The sequence below is a fragment of the Poromitra crassiceps genome (genome assembly GCF_964638095.1).
Source record: "Poromitra crassiceps genome assembly, chromosome: 7".
Classification (NCBI taxonomy): Eukaryota; Metazoa; Chordata; class Actinopteri; order Beryciformes; family Melamphaidae; genus Poromitra; species Poromitra crassiceps.
The window spans coordinates 2,383,404-2,402,415 of NC_139628.1; the positions used below are offsets into that span (position 1 = coordinate 2,383,404).

The following is a 19,012-nucleotide window of genomic DNA, read 5'->3' on the forward strand; positions in this document are numbered from 1 at the left end:
CGGAGAAGCATTAAGCAAGAGTAGCTCTGGACTCTGCCAGAGTCGGCTGCATATTAGTCTAGTCTCAATGTAGTCTCGCTTGCCAAACTCTCAAGCAAGACTCATGGGGAAATTTCACAAATTGTTTCAGTCATTGTATCTATGTATATTGTTTCCAGATTATTTGACTGGATGAACATTTTTACATTTTCTTTTAACATGTATTATTGGTGTGTGTGTGTCTGTCTGTGTGTGTCTGTCTGTCTGTCATTACTTTTTAAACATTATCACATTTTATTACATTAATAATGCACAGATTCTAATGGTTTAAAAGTTATGAGAAAGCCCTGAAGCTGTTAAGTGTGTGGCAGAAATCATATTTTTGATCTTTAAATGTATAATTAGACTTTATGTAGGAAAAACCGAAACAGAGCACTGTGGGGGACAGGTAGTTCTCTGGTTGAAATGTGTTTCTTTCCCAACTGTTTTTGTACAACTGAGAAATGGATTATAGATTCATATGATTACCATGTTGCTTAAATGTTTTTTGTATAATCCAAGACCGGTAAGGAGCTAGGCCAGAACAGTATGAGACGTGAAGTTATACAAGTAGATTGAGTGAAGTCACTGGTTTTATTCTGCATTGATTAAATCCTCCATTTTATCTTGTCTTTTTGATGCATCCAGTTATACGTGTAGTTTAGAATATATGCAGGTAGGCTATACAAATCCATGTCTGTTTAGACACAACTTACATCAGTAGTGTCCTAAACAACCACTTCCCTATGGCAGCAGCAGCATGCCAGTTACAATGTGAAGCCCCTGGTGCAACTTTGAAAATCAGAGGAAATAGAGAATTATTTACTAACCATTTAAACAAAATGAATAATTAAAACCTTTTGAAGGTGTGTACATTGACTGCTTTATGCTTTCTTCATTCTGCAATCATGGTTGAGAAGCCTATGAGCAATTAAGGCACTAATATGGGCCCTATTCTCCCACAGGCCATCGGCGCTATTACGGGCCTTAACCGCAAAAAAACGTGCCTAGCGCCTGTTTCGGGAAAATAGCAATAGGCTTTAGGCTGCCAAATGCGCTTTAGGCCGAATGGGCGTGGCGGAGTCCCTGAATGCGCCAAAGTGGGCGTGTCGGCGCTAAATACCGGCGTACTCCTATCTTCCGACCTGCCGTTAATTTAGCGCCTTGCGCCTTTGAAAAGCAGGCCTATTCAATGGGCCAGTCCGTCCCCTCTCTCCTCTGTCACCCTTCTCTGTGTCACTCTCTCCCTCTCTCCTACTGACAGGAGCAGGCATTGGTGTGCGTTTACCAGTTTATTGTGAAATAAATCCTTCCGCGTTGAGTTACTGTCACAAGCCTGTGTGACAACGCTTCCAGCCTGGGTAAAACAACTCCGTCCGTACCGCTTTGAGGCTGCAGGCAGTCTGACAGGCACAATACGACTGTCTCTCTCTGACTGCCTGTGAATGCCCCAGCATGCAATTGGGTACTAAATTTCGCTACTAAATAGCAACCAAATGAGGCGAAATAGATATAAAAGGTCGATCTAAAATAATGTGTAATGGTAACACAGCCTGCAATTGTAGAACATTTCAATATTGGACCAAATAAATCATCGAAATTAAAACACCACCCTAAGTGAAACATATATGTCCTCCTGGGCCTATATATACCCCTTGTCGAGTTAACGTGATTTAGAGAAGTAACAGCGGAACGCGCTTCGGAACGCGCTTCTAATGGCATCTGCTATACTGTGATGTCCCTCCAATAACTTGGCCCTATTTCACATTTACTTTTACAATAAAAACACATTTATGCAATGACTTGACATAATGTAGGGTATATTTATGTGCATCATCCTTCCTGCAGCAGGCGAGAGAAAATTATATCTTTCTGGACAAACTTTCACCAATCTAATAGGCTATATTTTTCTAGCTGATGCATAGAACATTATTTTCACTTTGATCTTGCTATAGTGTAGCGTATTTACATGCTTGCAGTATTGAAACTGCAGTTAGATTGGTTTGAGAAGCATAATAATATGGAATAATAGCCTATAATGCAGACAGACAGGCTGGATGAAGGGAGGGGGGGGGGGGGGCAGAGCGTTTGGCTTTCGTCTGGTTTTGCGGGATCACTGGAATTGGAGCTAAAAAGGCAAGCGTGCGATTCGTTTATTGCACTTATCCAATGAGCATGACGGTGCATAATTTTACGCCTAAAAGGCGTGGTTGTAATGCTTTGGGCTGCATCTAGCGCCAGCACGACGATATCAAGTGCGCCTTTCCACGCCCACTGCTTTGATCTGCGCCTGCCGCTCGGCCTAGAAACTGCGCCGATGCAACGATAGGGGCCAACACCTTCAGAGGAGCTGTACAGATGACTGGTCGGTTCCGACTTTGATCTCGGAGTTCTGACCTCTCCTGGGATTGCTCCCAGGGAGCCACTGTATAATGGGTCCGGAAGTCTTGTATGGAATTTGCGTGACTGTGGGGGACACTGGATGTGGGACGGAGCTTTGCGCTATTTTTTGGGTATTTCTCAATTTCTTTCTTCCGTTTGTTTTTTGTACTGTAATTTTTTTATATAAATATTTGATATTTTTTTATTTTTTTTACGAACATTTAAACAACATTTATGATTAAACTTTTGAATATGTGTAAATTGGCTGCTTTATGCTCTCTTCATTCTGCAATCACGGTTGAGAAGCCTATGAGCAAGGCACTAAACCTTCAGAGGAGCTGTACAGTAGATAACTGGTGGTGTATTTGGTTGCTCAAATCAATGCAAATATAATAATTACTGGAAAGGCTAGCAAGCTCAGCAAGCTTTCCCTGGGTAAATAAAGAAAAATGTATCACTGCCCCATCATAATCAAACCAAAGGCAGACTAATAAAATGAGCTCACTTTTCATTGAGACCAAGGGGCACAGCTAGCTGCTAGCTTACAGCAAGTACCTTCTGGGGAAAGAACAATTGTACCATGGGTCAATGGTTCTCAGTCAAACAAATGTGATCTACAGCAGTGTGTGGTTCTCAACCTTTTTGAGCTAGCGACCCCCAAAAACCTTGAGGGTAGGGTTTGTGCACTCCCCTCCTGCCGCTGCCCAACCAAACGACTTCCTGTTGCGCACGATTTCAATCACTCACTGAAATCTTTTTATACCGTTTATAGTTTATATAGCTTTATATACAAGACATTTTAAATCATTGGTATGGGAGATTTAATCATCATGGGAGAAAAATAATTTTTTAATCTTTTTTACAATGATCCCACGACCACGCAAAAATAATCTCGCGACGCCCCAGGCTCGGGTGGTGACCCCCAGGTTGAGAACCACTGATCTATTAGTGAAGAGACAGGAGAGGTTGGGATGGAGAAAGAGGAATGACATGTGACAAAAGTCCTGGGCCAGATTCAAACTCAGGACGTCCCGCTTATAGTACACCTATGCCTTAGCCTGCATTTTTCACCAAGAATATGTTAGGAATGACAGCAAAACAGGTCAATATCTACATAAGAATAACTTAATAATGGGATGGTTGTTGCAATCTCTCCCTTATTTTACTCAACTTTGCAGCATAATCGTATACCTTATCCAATATCCTACACATTTCAAAGTCTGCATCTTAGTGAGTGACAGAACATAAAAAAAGAATAAAACACAAAGCCTATACTGTAGTTACTATAGTCAAAAATGCAAAGTGTAATTCCAGGTGTTTTTAATATGAACAAATACAATTAATTTAAATGTTGTAATGATCCAGATGTCATCTCTTTCAGTAGCATTCGGCTGGGGAAAAGGAGGGGGGGGGGGGGGGGGTATTCCCTGTTGAAGACCACTGCTGTAGAATGTTACTAGTCCTTGTACTTCATCTGTGTGATGAGGCCCTCCAGCTCTGGACGAGCTTTGAAACGTGCCTGGTAATCAGCCTCAGTGTGCTAAGAGAGCAGAAGAGAGGGAGGAGAGGGTTACAGGTGATATCCTCAGTGTGCTAAGAGGAGGAGAGAACAGAAGAGAGGGAGGAGAGGGTTACAGGTGATATCCTCAGTGTGCTAAGAGAGGAGGAGATAACATAAGAGAGGGAGGAGAGGGTTACAGGTGATATCCTCAGTGTGCTAAGAGAGGAGGAGAGAACAGAAGAGAGGGAGGAGAGGGTTACAGGTGATATCCTCAGTGTGCTAAGAGGAGGAGAGAACAGAAGAGAGGGAGGAGAGGGTTACAGGTGATATCCTCAGTGTGCTAAGAGGAGGAGAGAACAGAAGAGAGGGAGGAGAGGGTTACAGGTGATATCCTCAGTGTGCTAAGAGAGGAGGAGATAACATAAGAGAGGGAGGAGAGGGTTACAGGTGATATCCTCAGTGTGCTAAGAGAGGAGGAGAGAACAGAAGAGAGGGAGGAGAGGGTTACAGGTGATATCCTCAGTGTGCTAAGAGGAGGAGAGAACAGAAGAGAGGGAGGAGAGGGTTACAGGTGATATCCTCAGTGTGCTAAGAGAGGAGGAGAGAACAGAAGAGAGGGAGGAGAGGGTTACAGGTGATATCCTCAGTGTGCTAAGAGAGGAGGAGAGAACAGAAGAGAGGGAGGAGAGGGTTACAGGTGATATCCTCAGTGTGCTAAGAGAGGAGGAGAGAGAAGAAGAGAGGGAGGAGAGGGTTACAGGTGATATCCTCAGTGTGCTAAGAGAGGAGGAGAGAGAAGAAGAGAGGGAGGAGAGGGTTACAGGTGATATCCTCAGTGTGCTAAGAGAGGAGGAGAGAGAAGAAGAGAGGGAGGAGAGGGTTACAGGTGATTACTACCAATACAGAGTACCACAGCAGTATGTGTAAAAGGCAATGGGATTTTTGTATGGGGCTATTTCAGTTAAATGCATGAAATACGTTTGTCTTCAGCAAAATAATCTTCACAAACGACCACCTTTATGACTTTTAAAGCGTAAATGCATTGGTTTTTTTACAAGATTTTCAGAAAACGCTTAAAAAGTCATAAAAGTGGTCCCCGTTTGTGAAGATTATCTTTTGCTGAACACAAACTTCACTGTTTCATAAACTTTTGTTAACCACAGAACTTATTTCATGCATTTAACCAAAATTCCCATACAAAATCCCATTGACTTTTCCCCCTACGAACCAGCAGCCTAGGCTGAGCCTACAAAAATGTCATCCCTGCATTACTCTATAAAACTCAGAGTTACAAAGTAACTTTCACAGCTTCAAAATAACTCGTCCTTTATTTACTGGTCACATCTTTAAACACGATTTCAGATGGACATGCCCGTCTTTTATTGTCACACGATCACACATCAACACATGCATGGCCACAAACACACTCATGCTGACGGTGGCCGGTGAAATTTGTCCTCTGCATTTAACCCATCTTGGCTTGTCCTTTCCTCCGGGGGGCAGGCCAGGAGCAGTGGTCGCTTTCTCGTACAGCGCCCGGGGACCAACTTCGGATGTTGTCGTCACTGGTCGGATGACGATGACGATCTGATCTTCTGCATGTTTTTAATGGGGGGGTTATGTATGGAGGAACCCCCTGGGGGGAGCACGGGGAGAACATGCAAACTCCACACAGACAGAAAGGCCCTTACGACGACATACCCCACCTGGGCAGTGGGCACTGAAGATATGGGGGGGAACACAACCACAGCGCCCACAGTGTCCCAGGCGAGAATCGAACTCAGGACCTTCTGACTGTGAGGCGACAGCTCTACCACTGAGCCACCGTGCCCCCATCTTCAGGGCTCCTCCACTTTACTGCTAATCAGTTTTCACAAATGTTCATAGACTATATTCTATGGTAGAGCACGATATGCAACACAAATATTGTACCTGGTCAAATGGTATTTTCTTTGAATGATACCAGGTCTTGTGTTGTTTTTGGGTTCTTAGTCCGTCAATGGAACTAGATTGACCAGCAACCAAACAGTCACATGATAGAAAAAAAAACAGTCACATGACAAGTTGAAAGAAAAACATTGTGTACATTTATATGCCATTCCAAAACCACCTGGATACGTCTCATTTTCCACACATTTTCCCAGGCCTGGAAACCATTTTTCAAACACAACTTTTACTGGTTTTCCTTTACTGTGACAGCACTGGGTCATTACTGTGACAGCACTGGCTCAATACCAATAACAATCATCTTGCTTCCATCTGAACAAAGCAGCAAGCCCAGACATACAGTCGTACTCACCTCCTTTGCAGAAAGCTGAACTCCCTCAGGTTGATTCTTTAAAAGAACGTCCAGAAGATGGGACATAATGTGGCGTTCAAACTGCTGATCTGTCATAGATCAAATCACACAGACAGACAGACAGACAGACAGACAGACAGACAGACAGACAGACAGACAGACAGTTGGAAAGATAACACTGCTGAGTGTTCATATCTGGAAAATGCTTGTCTGCTTTGTACGATTGCATGTCCTATTCTGATGTCCTGTCTTTTAAACTGGTACTACTGATGCTTTCATCATGTTCAGGGACTGCTCTGCACACTAGCCAGGTGGCTAACACTGCTCTGCACACGTCTAGCCAGGTGGCTAACACTGCTCTGCACACTAGCCAGGTGGCTAACACTGGCACATTTACATGCTCAGGGACTGCTCTGCACACTAGCCAGGTGGCTAACACTGCTCTGCACACGTCTAGACAGGTGGCTAACACTGCCCTGCACACTAGCCAGGTGGCTAACACTGGCACATTTACAGTCATGTTGATTAATGTGCATTGTCCCTATAAAAGTACATTTGTAAATAAGGACTCATTATACAATAACTGGGGTAGGAGCCTAGGGGAAGAGAATACACTTATTACTGTTCATTGTTGTTTATTATCTGATTATTATTTTATTGTATGCTACTGTGTTTATAATTGTACTGTCTGTTCTATCGTTGATGTAAGGTGAACTTGAGTGTCATGAAAGACGCCATCAAATAAAATGTATTATTATTATTATTATTATTCCTATATAGAGTGCAAAGCTCACACGAGGACAAGTAGAAAAACAAATTGTACCTGGACAATTCGCCCGCGAGTCTTAAGGACGGCATCAACATACATCTTGGTGCCTTGTTCTTGCATTAGCATCACCTCTGTGCTTTTGGTTGGCAAAGCATAGCTGCAAGTGAAGAGGAACGTTAAAATGACAAGTATGATTTTCTCTGTCGGTTCAAAGCATCTGAATTATGTATGCAGCTGTTTCGAGAAACTATGAACCAGACCAAAAGCTCAAATTTACATTTGTTTTGGTCTATACATTCTGCTACAATTTGACCCCATATAATGTCCTGCATGTTTGCAATTGTTTTAGATAAGATTAGATTAGTGATTTTCAGTTACAATGTTAGATCTCTCCAGAGTAGAAGAGGTCAAAAGTAGATTAGTGATTTTCAGTTAAAATGTTAGATCTCTCCAGAAAAAGTTGTAATTTAACTGTGTTTACATCTGAAGGGCTTTCAAATGTTTAACAACAAGTAAAGTTGGATTTGTAAATTTACTTTCAATTCAGACAATCGAGGAAATGGAGTTCCTTTAAAATTTGAATAACTAGAAACTTTCATCCAATCCAATCTTTAATAAAGACAAATGATAATGTAGTCTTTCATTAGTGGATGGACAATCTCCATTTATATATTGAGTTGACTGAATTTGTCCCAGTGTGTTTCAAAACCGCCTCCATCATTCCTGTGCCAAAAAAAAACACAATCTCATGTCTCAATGACTATCGCCCCGTGGCACTCACCCCCATCATGATGAAGTGCTTCGAGAGGCTTGTCAGAAAGCACATCACTTCAAAACTCCCCCCCACTCTGGACCCATTTCAGTTTGCCTACCGCCCCAATCGCTCTGCTGAGGACGCTGTGGCTTGTGTAGCCCATCTAAGCCTTGAACACCTGGAGGCAACAAACACATATGCACGCCTGTTGTTCGTGGATTTCAGCTCAGCGTTCAACACCATCATTCCCCAGCACTTGGTAAACAAACTCAGCACACTCGGCCTGAACACTCCCCTCTGTAACTGGATCTTGGACTTTCTCTCAAACAGACCCCAGACTGTGCGAGTCGGAGACAACTCCTCCAACACCATCTCACTGAGCACCGGCTCCCCCCAGGGCTGTGTCCTGAGTGACATTCTGTTCACCCTGCTAACCCACGACTGCCGCGCCAAATCCAGCTCAAATCACATCATAAAGTATGTGGATGACACGACAGTGGTGGGTCTCATCAAAGATGACAGGGATCAGGACTACAGGGAGGAGGTGAAACACCTGGTGGACTGGTGTAACGCCAACAGCCTGCTGCTGAACGTCGAGAAAACAAAAGAGATCATCATCGACTTCAGGAAAAACCAGCACAACCACCATCCACTCATCATCAACGGCTCCACAGTAGAGACAGTCAAAAACATCAAATTCCTGGGAGTGCACATCACGGAGGACCTGTCCTGGTCACACAACTCCTCATCACTGGCAAAGCGGGCTAACCAACGCCTGCACTTCCTGCAGCGAATGAAGCGAGCCCACTCCCCCCCCCTCCTCACCTCCTTCTACAGAGGCACCATTGAGGGCATCCTAACCAACTGCGTTTCCCTCTGGTATGGAAACAGCAACGCCATGGACCTGAAGTCTCTGCAGAGGGTGGTGAGGTCGGCAGAGAGAATCATTGGGACCTCTCCCAACCATCCAGGAGACAGCACACAAGCGCTGCATATCCAAAGCCCTGAACATGGCCAAAGACCCCACCCACCCCTTCAACAGTCTGTTCACCCTCCTGCCCTCCGGCAAGAGATATCGCAGCATTCAAGATTGAAGAATCTTGAATGCTTTCAAGATTCAAGATTCAAGATTTTTATTGTCACTCCGTGGTACAAGTATCACGTGTGAAATTATTGTGCTGTGGACTCCGTTTCCAACATAGTACAAATATAACAGGGCATATGAGTGCAAAAACAACAAGAGACACAACAAGCAATAAGGCAGTAGAGTGATAAGACAAGTCAGAGACAGTGGCATATTCACTGCACATAGGTGCACATGTCATGTGCATACTTTAGACGTACTTTAGACGGAGCAGATCAGCCCGGTTCTGCAAGAGCTTTTTCCCACACGCCATCAGGCTCCTTAACTCCCTGTGACACACCCCCCCCCCCCCCCCCCCCCCCCCACTCACACACTCACACACACTCACACACACACACACACACACACACACACACACACACACACACACACACACACACACACACACACACACACACTCAGACTTAACTTGGACTCTTTGATCCCTCACACACTACCATGGTTGGTAAACAGAGACTCTAGTATGACCTTCTCTACCATCGTTGATGTTTGTTTTTTAATTTAGTTTTTAAATTAGAGTAGGCTATTTTTATTTATCTATGCTGTTTTAAAACCTCTTTAGCATGTGCAATAATCTCCTTAAAGCACTTTATTTTTAACTTACTACCTTTATTGTCGGTTGTCAGTACTTCTCTTGAAATTGCACTATTTGTGGGCTAGATGCAATCGTCATTTCGTTTCTGCCGTGCCTTGTGTATTGCTTAAATGACAATAAAGCTGAACTTGAACTTGAAAATATAAAAGATGAAATTATTAGAACTACAGGAGTCTAGCTCTAGAGCCATCACTGATATAATCAGCTACATAGTTCTTTAGTTAGTTCCCTCTAATTATAAATGATGGATGGTTTAAATGGTCGGCCCCTAGTGCTCAGTGCTCCACATGCACTTTTGTATTTATGCCCTATTATGACTGCAATCAGTTTAGCATTGTCTGACTGTATGGCTAAATATCGTCATCCCTGGATTTACTGTAGGCTACATTAATTTACGCATTATTTTCTACTAGAAAAAAATATCTTTCTCATGAGCAATACTGAAGTGAGGCTTTGAGCCAGCTACTGGACAAACACAGTTAATGCCATTTTAAAATATTCAACACTAAGAAGCATTCAGACAAAAACAAAATAGTAAAATGGCAAGTGCAATCAGTCAGCTTTACGTTGAGTGTTCCAGTGAGTCTATTTCCCCCCCAATATTTTATTTTGCAATTTTCAAATTTTCTGCATCTGATCTCCTCTCACCCCCTGTTTCTGTAACATTGCTTGTCAGGTTGTTTATGATACAGTGACCATTGTATCAGACAGGCAGTCTGCGTATTAAATTGCACTGTGCTTTTTTCTTCCTTGATCAACACAGCTGTGGTGACAACACAGTGCAATCTCACTCTGTTCACATGCACGATGCTGCGGTTGTTCATCTGCATCCGTGACGAGGCATTGCTCAAAGTTTAGTGAAGCATTTAGTGATAGTTTTAGGCTATGGATCGGATCGGATTCTACTTATTTTTCCCATCAGATATCCGATCCAGCGATTTTGGCCGGATCGGCTCCGATACCCGTACTGAGTATCGGATCGGACCATCCCTACTTCATACAGTGCCACACTGACATGTCTTATCTTAGCACACAAAAAAAAATCTGAATAAAGACTGTGACGCAGTTATTTTTGTCCTTCCTTCTTTCAATGTATAATTGTGTATTTGTAGCCTACAATGTGTACTGGTTTCCTTGTTGTATTTGAATCACAATGAGTTTCCACTTTTTCCAAGTGCAAACAATACGAAACGACTATATCGTAATACCATATCATACTGAATCACTTTACCAACTAGTAAAATGGAATACAACATTGTTTTAATTAAAGATTGGTTGCATGGAATAGAAATTAGTGCAATGCAATGTAGCCTACAGAAGTCAAATTTCTTTATTAATCGATCCCCCTCTCAATCTCAAATGTTGTGGACTCACCGCTGATTTTCATCACACTGGAAAACTGCTAGGAAATGACAGTTAAATAGTGTGTTCCAGCTATGATGAATGTCAACCTTTGTTTACAGTGTCATCTGTGTCTTCCTCGTCTATTAAGTATGACACCAATAGAAACGACAGAAAGCTGGATTCTGTCGTCACGTGTTTCTAGGTTCCCTCACCTGTCTGACACTTTGATTCTGTTGTCACATGTTTCTAGGTTCCCTCACCTGTCTGACACTTTGATTCTGTCGTCACGTGTTTCTAGGTTCCCTCACCTGTCTGACACTTTGATTCTGTCGTCACATGTTTCTAGGTTCCCTCACCTGTCTGACACTTTGATTCTGTCATCACATGTTTCTAGGTTCCCTCACCTGTCTGACACTTTGATTCTGTCGTCACATGTTTCTAGGTTCCCTCACCTGTCTGTCGTCACATGTTTCTAGGTTCCCTCACCTGTCTGACACTTTGATTCTGTCGTCACCTTTCTAGGTTCCCTCACCTGTCTGCCACTTTGATTCTGTCGTCACATGTTTCTAGGTTCCCTCACCTGTCTGCCACTTTTGATTCTGTCGTCACATGTTTCTAGGTTCCCTCACCTGTCTGACACTTTGATTCTGTCGTCACATGTTTCTAGGTTCCCTCACCTGTCTGACACTTTGATTCTGTCGTCACATGTTTCTAGGTTCCCTCACCTGTCTGACACTTTGATTATGTCGTCACGTGTTTCTAGGTTCCCTCACCTGTCTGACACTTTGATTCTGTCGTCACGTGTTTCTAGGTTCCCTCACCTGTCTGACACTTTGATTCTGTCGTCACATGTTTCTAGGTTCCCTCACCTGTCTGACACTTTGATTCTGTCGTCACATGTTTCTAGGTTCCCTCACCTGTCTGACACTTTGCTTCTGTCGTCACATGTTTCTAGGTTCCCTCACCTGTCTGACACTTTGATTCTGTCGTCACGTGTTTCTAGGCTCCCTCACCTGTCTGACAGTTTGATTCTGTCGTCACGTGTTTCTAGGTTCCCTCACCTGTCTGACACTTTGATTCTGTCGTCATGTATTTCTAGGTTCCCTCACCTGTCTGACAGTTTGATTCTGTCGTCACGTGTTTCTAGGTTCCCTCACCTGTCTGACACTTTGATTCTGTCGTCATGTATTTCTAGGTTCCCTCACCTGTCTGACAGTTTGATTCTGTCGTCACGTGTTTCTAGGTTCCCTCACCTGTCTGACACTTTGATTCTGTCGTCACGTGTTTCTAGGTTCCCTCACCTGTCTGACACTTTGATTCTGTCGTCACGTGTTTCTAGGTTCCCTCACCCGTCTGACACTTTGATTCTGTCTTCACATGTTTCTAGGTTCCCTCACCTGTCTGACACTTTGATTCTGTCGTCACATGTTTCTAGGTTCCCTCACCTGTCTGACACTTTGATTCTGTCGTCACGTGTTTCTAGGTTCTCTCACCCGTCTGACACTTTGATTCTGTCTTCACATGTTTCTAGGTTCCCTCACCTGTCTGACACTTTGATTCTGTCGTCACATGTTTCTAGTTTCCCTCACCTGTCTGACACTTTGATTCTGTCGTCACATGTTTCTAGGTTCCCTCACCTGTCTGACACTTTGATTCTGTCGTCACGTGTTTCTAGGTTCCCTCACCTGTCTGCCACTTTGATTCTGTCGTCACGTGTTTCTAGGTTCCCTCACCTGTCTGACACTTTGATTCTGTCGTCACATGTTTCTAGGTTCCCTCACCTGTCTGGCCACTTTGATGGCCAGCCGGTTGCAGAGGTTGTGGATGTACTGGGAGTAATGCTCCAGCTCCACCACTGTCATGTCGTAACCCGACACCTTCACATTCAGAGTCCCGTACTCTGTGGCCGTCGCTGCTGTGATCCGCTTCATCTCAAGATTCAAGATTCAAGATTTTTATTGTCACTCCATGGTACAAGTATCACGTGTGAAATTCTTGTGCTGTGAACTCCGTTTACAACATAGTGCAAATAGTACAAATATAACAGGGCATATGGGTGCAAAAACAACAAGAGACACAACAAGCAATAAGGCAATAGTGATAAGACAAGTCAGAGACAGTGGCATATTCACTGCACATAGGTGCACATGTCGGGTGCATACTTTAGACGTGCTTAAACATTTTAAATTCTGCGTATTTGACATACAGGTGCAAATAACATATTCCTTATTAAACATACAATTAAACTCGGCATTTTAAATTTGGCGTATTTGACATACAGGTGCAAATAGCATATTCCTTATTAAACATACAATTAAACGTTAGACATACGTAATGGTAGCAGCTACAGTACGGTACAGTGCGGCTACTACACTATTTGTGTATGTTAACACATTGACTGCCAGCCGTTTTTTTCTTGCTGTAGGTAGCTTCTGCCAGAGGGGTTTTTGAGGATTCTAGGCTCATTTTACAAGAGCCGAGGTTTCTCTTCTGTTAGGAGTTCGTGAACACCAATCATCTAAAAAGAACTAATAGAATGTGTGCTTTCTCTGTCTAAAAGAGTTAGTTTGTAGAGTTAGTAGTTATGTAAGCATTAGCAGTTGAATACAGCATGGTTTCAGCATCAGAAAAAATATTCAGAGATAAACGGCTTTTTGTGAAATTCGATAGAACAGTCACTTTAACCATTCATTTTTGGCATCAGTAAGACCTAAACAATAGTTTTGAACAGTAATTTCCTCCATAACAGCAGTAAACTTCCCTCTGCTCAACTCCTCCCTCCTGTGGGCGTTCTTTTTGGCTGCAGCGCCTGTCACAAGCACTTTCCTACTTGTGCAAATGCACTTTCTCATACTCTCGACCTCTCAAATAAATTTCTGAATAGAAATTAAATTACTCTAAATTATAGCGAAAAAGAAACAAAAAAGAATGGGTTGAAAATCCCATTCTAAAAGCCTTTTAGAATGGGATTTGTTTCCAATTTGGTGTCGGACTAGGGGGCAGTCCCCGCTTGTCACCAGTCTCATTGCTTTGCTGCTGCTGTGCGGGTGTGAGCCTGTCTGTGCGGCCGCTCTTTGAGGAAGTCTGGTTGTACTCGCTCGCTTCTTGGAGTTTTGGTTGAGGGCTTTGATGAAGCTTTTGCGATTCTGGTCATATTTATGCTGCGTGTTTCAAAGTGTGTCCCACCCGCAATCCACTATGCAAATCTGCAATCCCGCACCGCCAGCAATCAGCGCGAAAATGAAAGCGCCTTCGCCAATCCACCTTCATGAGAATGGCTTCAGTCACACTGCTTTTTGCTTGCCTTCCTCCTTCCTTGTCGCCACTTAGTGGGTCGGTGGAATGGGTTGTACACGTTGTACACGTCCAATACCTATATAAGAGATGTAAAAGGCTTAGATGCACATTCCACCGTCAAAAAAAAAAAATCGATTTTTTTGACGAGTCAACAGTGGCAGTGAACAGCTGGATTGTGTTTGACGACTCAAGTCGTCGTTGGCAGTCAAGGTGTTAAGGAGTCTCGTGGCCTGCGGGAAGAAACTGTTCCTCAAGCGATTTGTGCGTGCTTTCGGAACCCTGTATCTTCTCCCTGAGGGTAGCAGGGAGAACAGGCTGTTGTGGGGATGGTTTGTGTCTTTGATGATCTTCAGGGACCTCCTGAGGCACCGCTGTTTATACAGTTCATGCAGATCTGGCAACTCACATTCTGTGACGTGCTGCGCCGCGCGTCTCACTCTCCGTAGCGCCCTGCGGTCCATGGTGGTACAGTTCCCGTACCAGGTGGTGAGCCGCCAGTCAGCAGGCTTTCAATGGTGCCTCTGTAGAAGTCCCTGAGGATTTCTTTCCTTAGCCCAAATTTCTTCAGGCGCTTGAGTCCGTGTATTCGCTGTTGGGCCTTTTTGACGACAGTGGCGGTGTGGCCGGCCCAAGTCAGGTCCTGGTGGATATTGACTGGTGGGGGGAGAGGAGGTGGCAGGGGGGGGGAGGGGGGTTGGTGGGGGAGGAGGAGGGAAGGGGGGTGGTGGGGGGGAGGAGAGGAGGAGGGGAGGCGCTCTGGCAGAGGGGTCGAACCTGGCGTAGAACGCGTTGAGTTCATCTGATGCTTGTCTTTCTTTTTCTTGGGTTAAAAAAAAGTAGGAGACACTGAAGTTTCAAGAGTTTGTGTAGAGCTGCTCTAGATTAGATATAGGGCAGGCACACAACCACAAGTACAGTTTGTTTTCATTGGTCAACCATATCAAATATTTACTTAGTAAAAAAAAAAATTGTAGGCTATTTGGTTCATTTAGGTTCAAACTGCCCGAATACAAGCGAATCTGGAATTGAAATCAAAAGTCACATGACTCACAATCAGTGTTGGGAGTAACTAGTTACTAAGTAACTAGTTACTGTAACTTAACTACTTTTTTCAGTAACTAGTAATCTAACTAATTACTTTTTCAAATTGAGTAACTCAGTTACAGTTACTAAAATAGTAACTGGGCTAGTTACTAGTTACTTTAGGACATGAAAATAACGGACAACTTCAGAGGATTACCCAGTTTCTGATCCTCAGACCTAGTCCAGGGAGAGAGCTGCAGCCAGAGCCCCAGAGGCTAATGACCTTGATAGGCTATAAGCCTCCCCAATAAGCGAAGGTTCAATGCCACACTGTGGCACAGCAACACTAACATAATGTGTGCATTAATAACAATCGAAGCGGACTTTTAAAAGTAACGCAAAAGTTACTTTCCCTAGTAACTAATTACTTTGAAGTAACTGGTAACTTTAAAGTAATTAAATTACCTTTTGAGAGAAGTAACTAGTAACTGTAACTAATTACCAATTTTCAGTAACTTTCCCAACACTGCTCACAATTAGCTTGTTTGTGTGTGTGTTTGTTTGTTTGCTTGTTTGTTTGTTTGTTTGTTTGTTTTTTAGAGATTTGGTGACCGGTCATCCTGCCAGATTAAATATTAAACATTGAATAAATATTGAATTAAACATTTATATAGGCTAGTCAGTAAATATGTTAGCAGCTGAGGGAGTCAAAACAAATCCAAAACTTGCAACAGTCAAGAAAACAGAAGTGAATATCTGAGGCCTGTACTACGAATGTTGTATTAGAAGATCCAGGATCTGTCCCTTGATCTGGTTTGTCTAAACCAGATCAGCTCGATTGTAGTTAACTTGTACTACGAACGTCGATTGGCACTCGTTAACTCGAACCAGGTTTTTCTAATCAAGCTGACAGCGCGTGCACATGAAAATGCCCATGCACTGGAGCTCGTGCCCGCAAAAGAGGCGTGGTTTTTAACAACTGCCAATCACAATGCAATATGGACTGCTCCAACTCTGACAGCGCCAGACACGCCTATTTCCTCATCCTATGAAACCGCAAATAAAAATCTGCGTTGGATATTATTACTGTTCCCGAATGACTGTCTAAAGTGCACTTTTATCCACACAAGTAATTTATTTGAAGAGCGGTTTCGTAGGCTATCTACAGCTCTCTATCTACAGTCTTTTGTGGAAGCAATGTGTAATCTATCTCAGTCCAAAATCCGTATAGACCATTTAGGCTCAATGACTGATTGAATAATTCCTATAGGCTAATCGAAAAAAAAAAGGATGATAATACAATAAAAAAATGCTTCTGAACTGAATGGACACGGTACGTGCGGGCATAGATTTCATTTATAAAAAATAGCCTATTTTGTGGCCAATCACATTATGAACAGCTGAGTTGGATAGTCTGCTGAAAGACTGTCTAAAGCTGACGCTTGTATTCACATCAGTCATTTGATTTACTTTGATCAGCGATTTCTGTTTCCTACAGCAGCTTTCTGCGAGTGTAAAAATGTAAATGTGTAATCTCAGTCTATAAATTTCCACAATCTGTAAGCCTATTTAGACCATAGATTTAGAAACGCATGCTCAATGAATAAAATAATGATATCCTAATAGCCTATAAAAGAGAAAACTGCTGAACTGAATTGAGACGATGCGGGCATAGTTTTCATTGATAAAAACTAGCCTATTTTGTGGTCACATGGCTATTGTAATGTCAGCAGAGTCGCATATCTCCATATTTCATATAATGATGCTGGAAATATGAAGTTCAATCACATCATACAGGCCAAAAGCAACACAGTTGCAGCTGCAAAATGCAGGAGTCGCCTAGATATGAATCATCTTAATATGGGATCGCCTGTGTGCAGGTGATCCCATATTAAATTGCTTAGATGTAGTAGGCTATTCCAGCATGTAGGCTATGACCATTTCAATTCCAACCCAACGTCAGTCTCAGCTCCATTGCGCACACGGCACCGTGCGCTTTGGAGACGTTTATGTAACCTTTTTATGCCGGTTTAGTGATATTTCTCCACTCACTATTCAGCTGCAATCGATCAGCGGGATCAAACAACGTATCTAGGCTACTTGAGAGCACAAAAATGAATATATAAAAACATATTCCAAAGTGGTAAGTAGGGCTTAATTAAAATAGCCAACAAGTGCAAGGCTTTAGTCCTTGATTAACATTAACATTGATTAACATTACTCATTCAACATTACAATTCGTGCTCCTTCCTAGATGGGAAACTCGTCCAGAAAGGGGTTGGCCATTTTTCCAAACTGCTGATTCGATTGGTTCGTGGGCAGTGTATTTAAGGTTTAATCTTATCCTTGCAACTTAACCTGCTGCGGACCAGGTTAAGTGTGAAGCATAAGTTGCTATGGAAATATATGTCGGTAAGAAGTTAACTTGCTTTGTAGTACGGCCAAACCAGGTTTAAACCTGAAGTTACCTAGCTAAACCACTAATCTTGCTTTGTAGTACAGGCCTCTGTCCTTATTAGAGCCCGGCCAATATATCAGGCTGATATTGGCCTAATTTGGCCTTTAACAGACATATCTGTATCGGCGTTTATGTTTTCCCATATTAGTCCATGGGCCAAAGCCCAAAATTTCACTTATTGGTATCACTCAAGGTGGCAAAATCTAGTCACATTTTTTGAAAAGGTACATGTCCATAGATGATATTTTGGTATGATAACCTTTGCTAAGTGGTAGCTTTGTCACAGTTATCAGCACATGAAGTTAACCATCCCCTACAATAAATTGGTATTTAGGTGCTGGTGCATATCCTACTTTAGGCTCATTTTCAGGACCTTTACTCATTTTTTATGAAGACATGTTTGGTCTAATTTTAAAGGGTAGACTCATAGGTTCATTTAAGCACAGTTGTGAGTTTGTCTAATAAACATAGAGGTCACATGGGCTCTTCAAAGTGTCAACAACATTCGTTTTTCCACCATTTCCGCCTAAACTATAGTCTTTATTTGAGCATTGTGACATGTAGGAACATCACTGTCACAAATAACAAAACCTGAAATACTCACAGGACTGTAACAATTGAGGAAATGAATAATCTTCCCATATTATCCCACCATGAAGGCTGATTGTGGCCCTTAAAGCAGAAGATGGGCCCGGGCCAGAATTTTCACTAATTGGTACCACCCAAGTTGGCAAATTCTAGTTTTGTATTTTGAAAAGGTCTGTACCTTTAGATCAGTGGTGCCCAACCAGTCGATCGCAGTCTACTGGTCGACCGCGGACTGACCCCAGGTCGATCGCGTCAAAAATCGATTACTTTTAATAATCAAATAAAATATAATGGAAGTACATGCAGTTGTTTATTTTAATTATGGATCATAATACAATGCAATTCCAAATGCCCTTTTATATTAAAAGTAGCCACACAGTGAGAAAAAATAAAGTGAGAAAAAATAAATCATGTATTGGGAAAAAAAAGTGATGCATCGATTTAAGATGCATCGAGATGCATCGAGATGCACCGATAATCGTAATCGAATTGAATCGTAGCCCTCTGAATCGTAATCAAATCGAATCGTGAGGCCAGTGAATATTCACAGCCCTAATGTCAAGTGGTTGTGGGACAACGAGAAAGTGTTGCGAGGTTAGTTACTGCAGGCTGGAAACGATGTGTGTGCGTTAGCGATGTTGAAACTGGACTGGTAGATCTTGGGAGGCTGGCTACTTGAAAAGTAGATCTTCGGTCAAAAAAGGTTGGGCACCCCTGCTTTAGATGATATTTCAACTTGATAAACCTTCCCAAGTGGTATCTTAGTCACAGTTAACCCTCAATGACACCAAACGTTGATCCAAAGAAAGAGACAATCTTGTCACTTTATTTGAACAGAAC

At 42.7% G+C, this 19,012-nt stretch overlaps 1 pseudogene across 1 annotated transcript; it reads right to left on the reverse strand.

The window, feature by feature from the left end:
- Positions 1–3,856: 3,856 nt before the first annotated feature.
- Positions 3,857–12,737, reverse strand: LOC310780277 (large ribosomal subunit protein mL48-like; annotated as a pseudogene). The gene is made up of 4 exons: positions 12,568–12,737; positions 7,024–7,126; positions 6,201–6,289; positions 3,857–3,940 (listed from the first exon to the last, which is right to left on the reverse strand). The product of its transcript is annotated as a large ribosomal subunit protein mL48-like (transcript).
- Between the last annotated feature and the right edge of the window lie 6,275 nt (positions 12,738–19,012).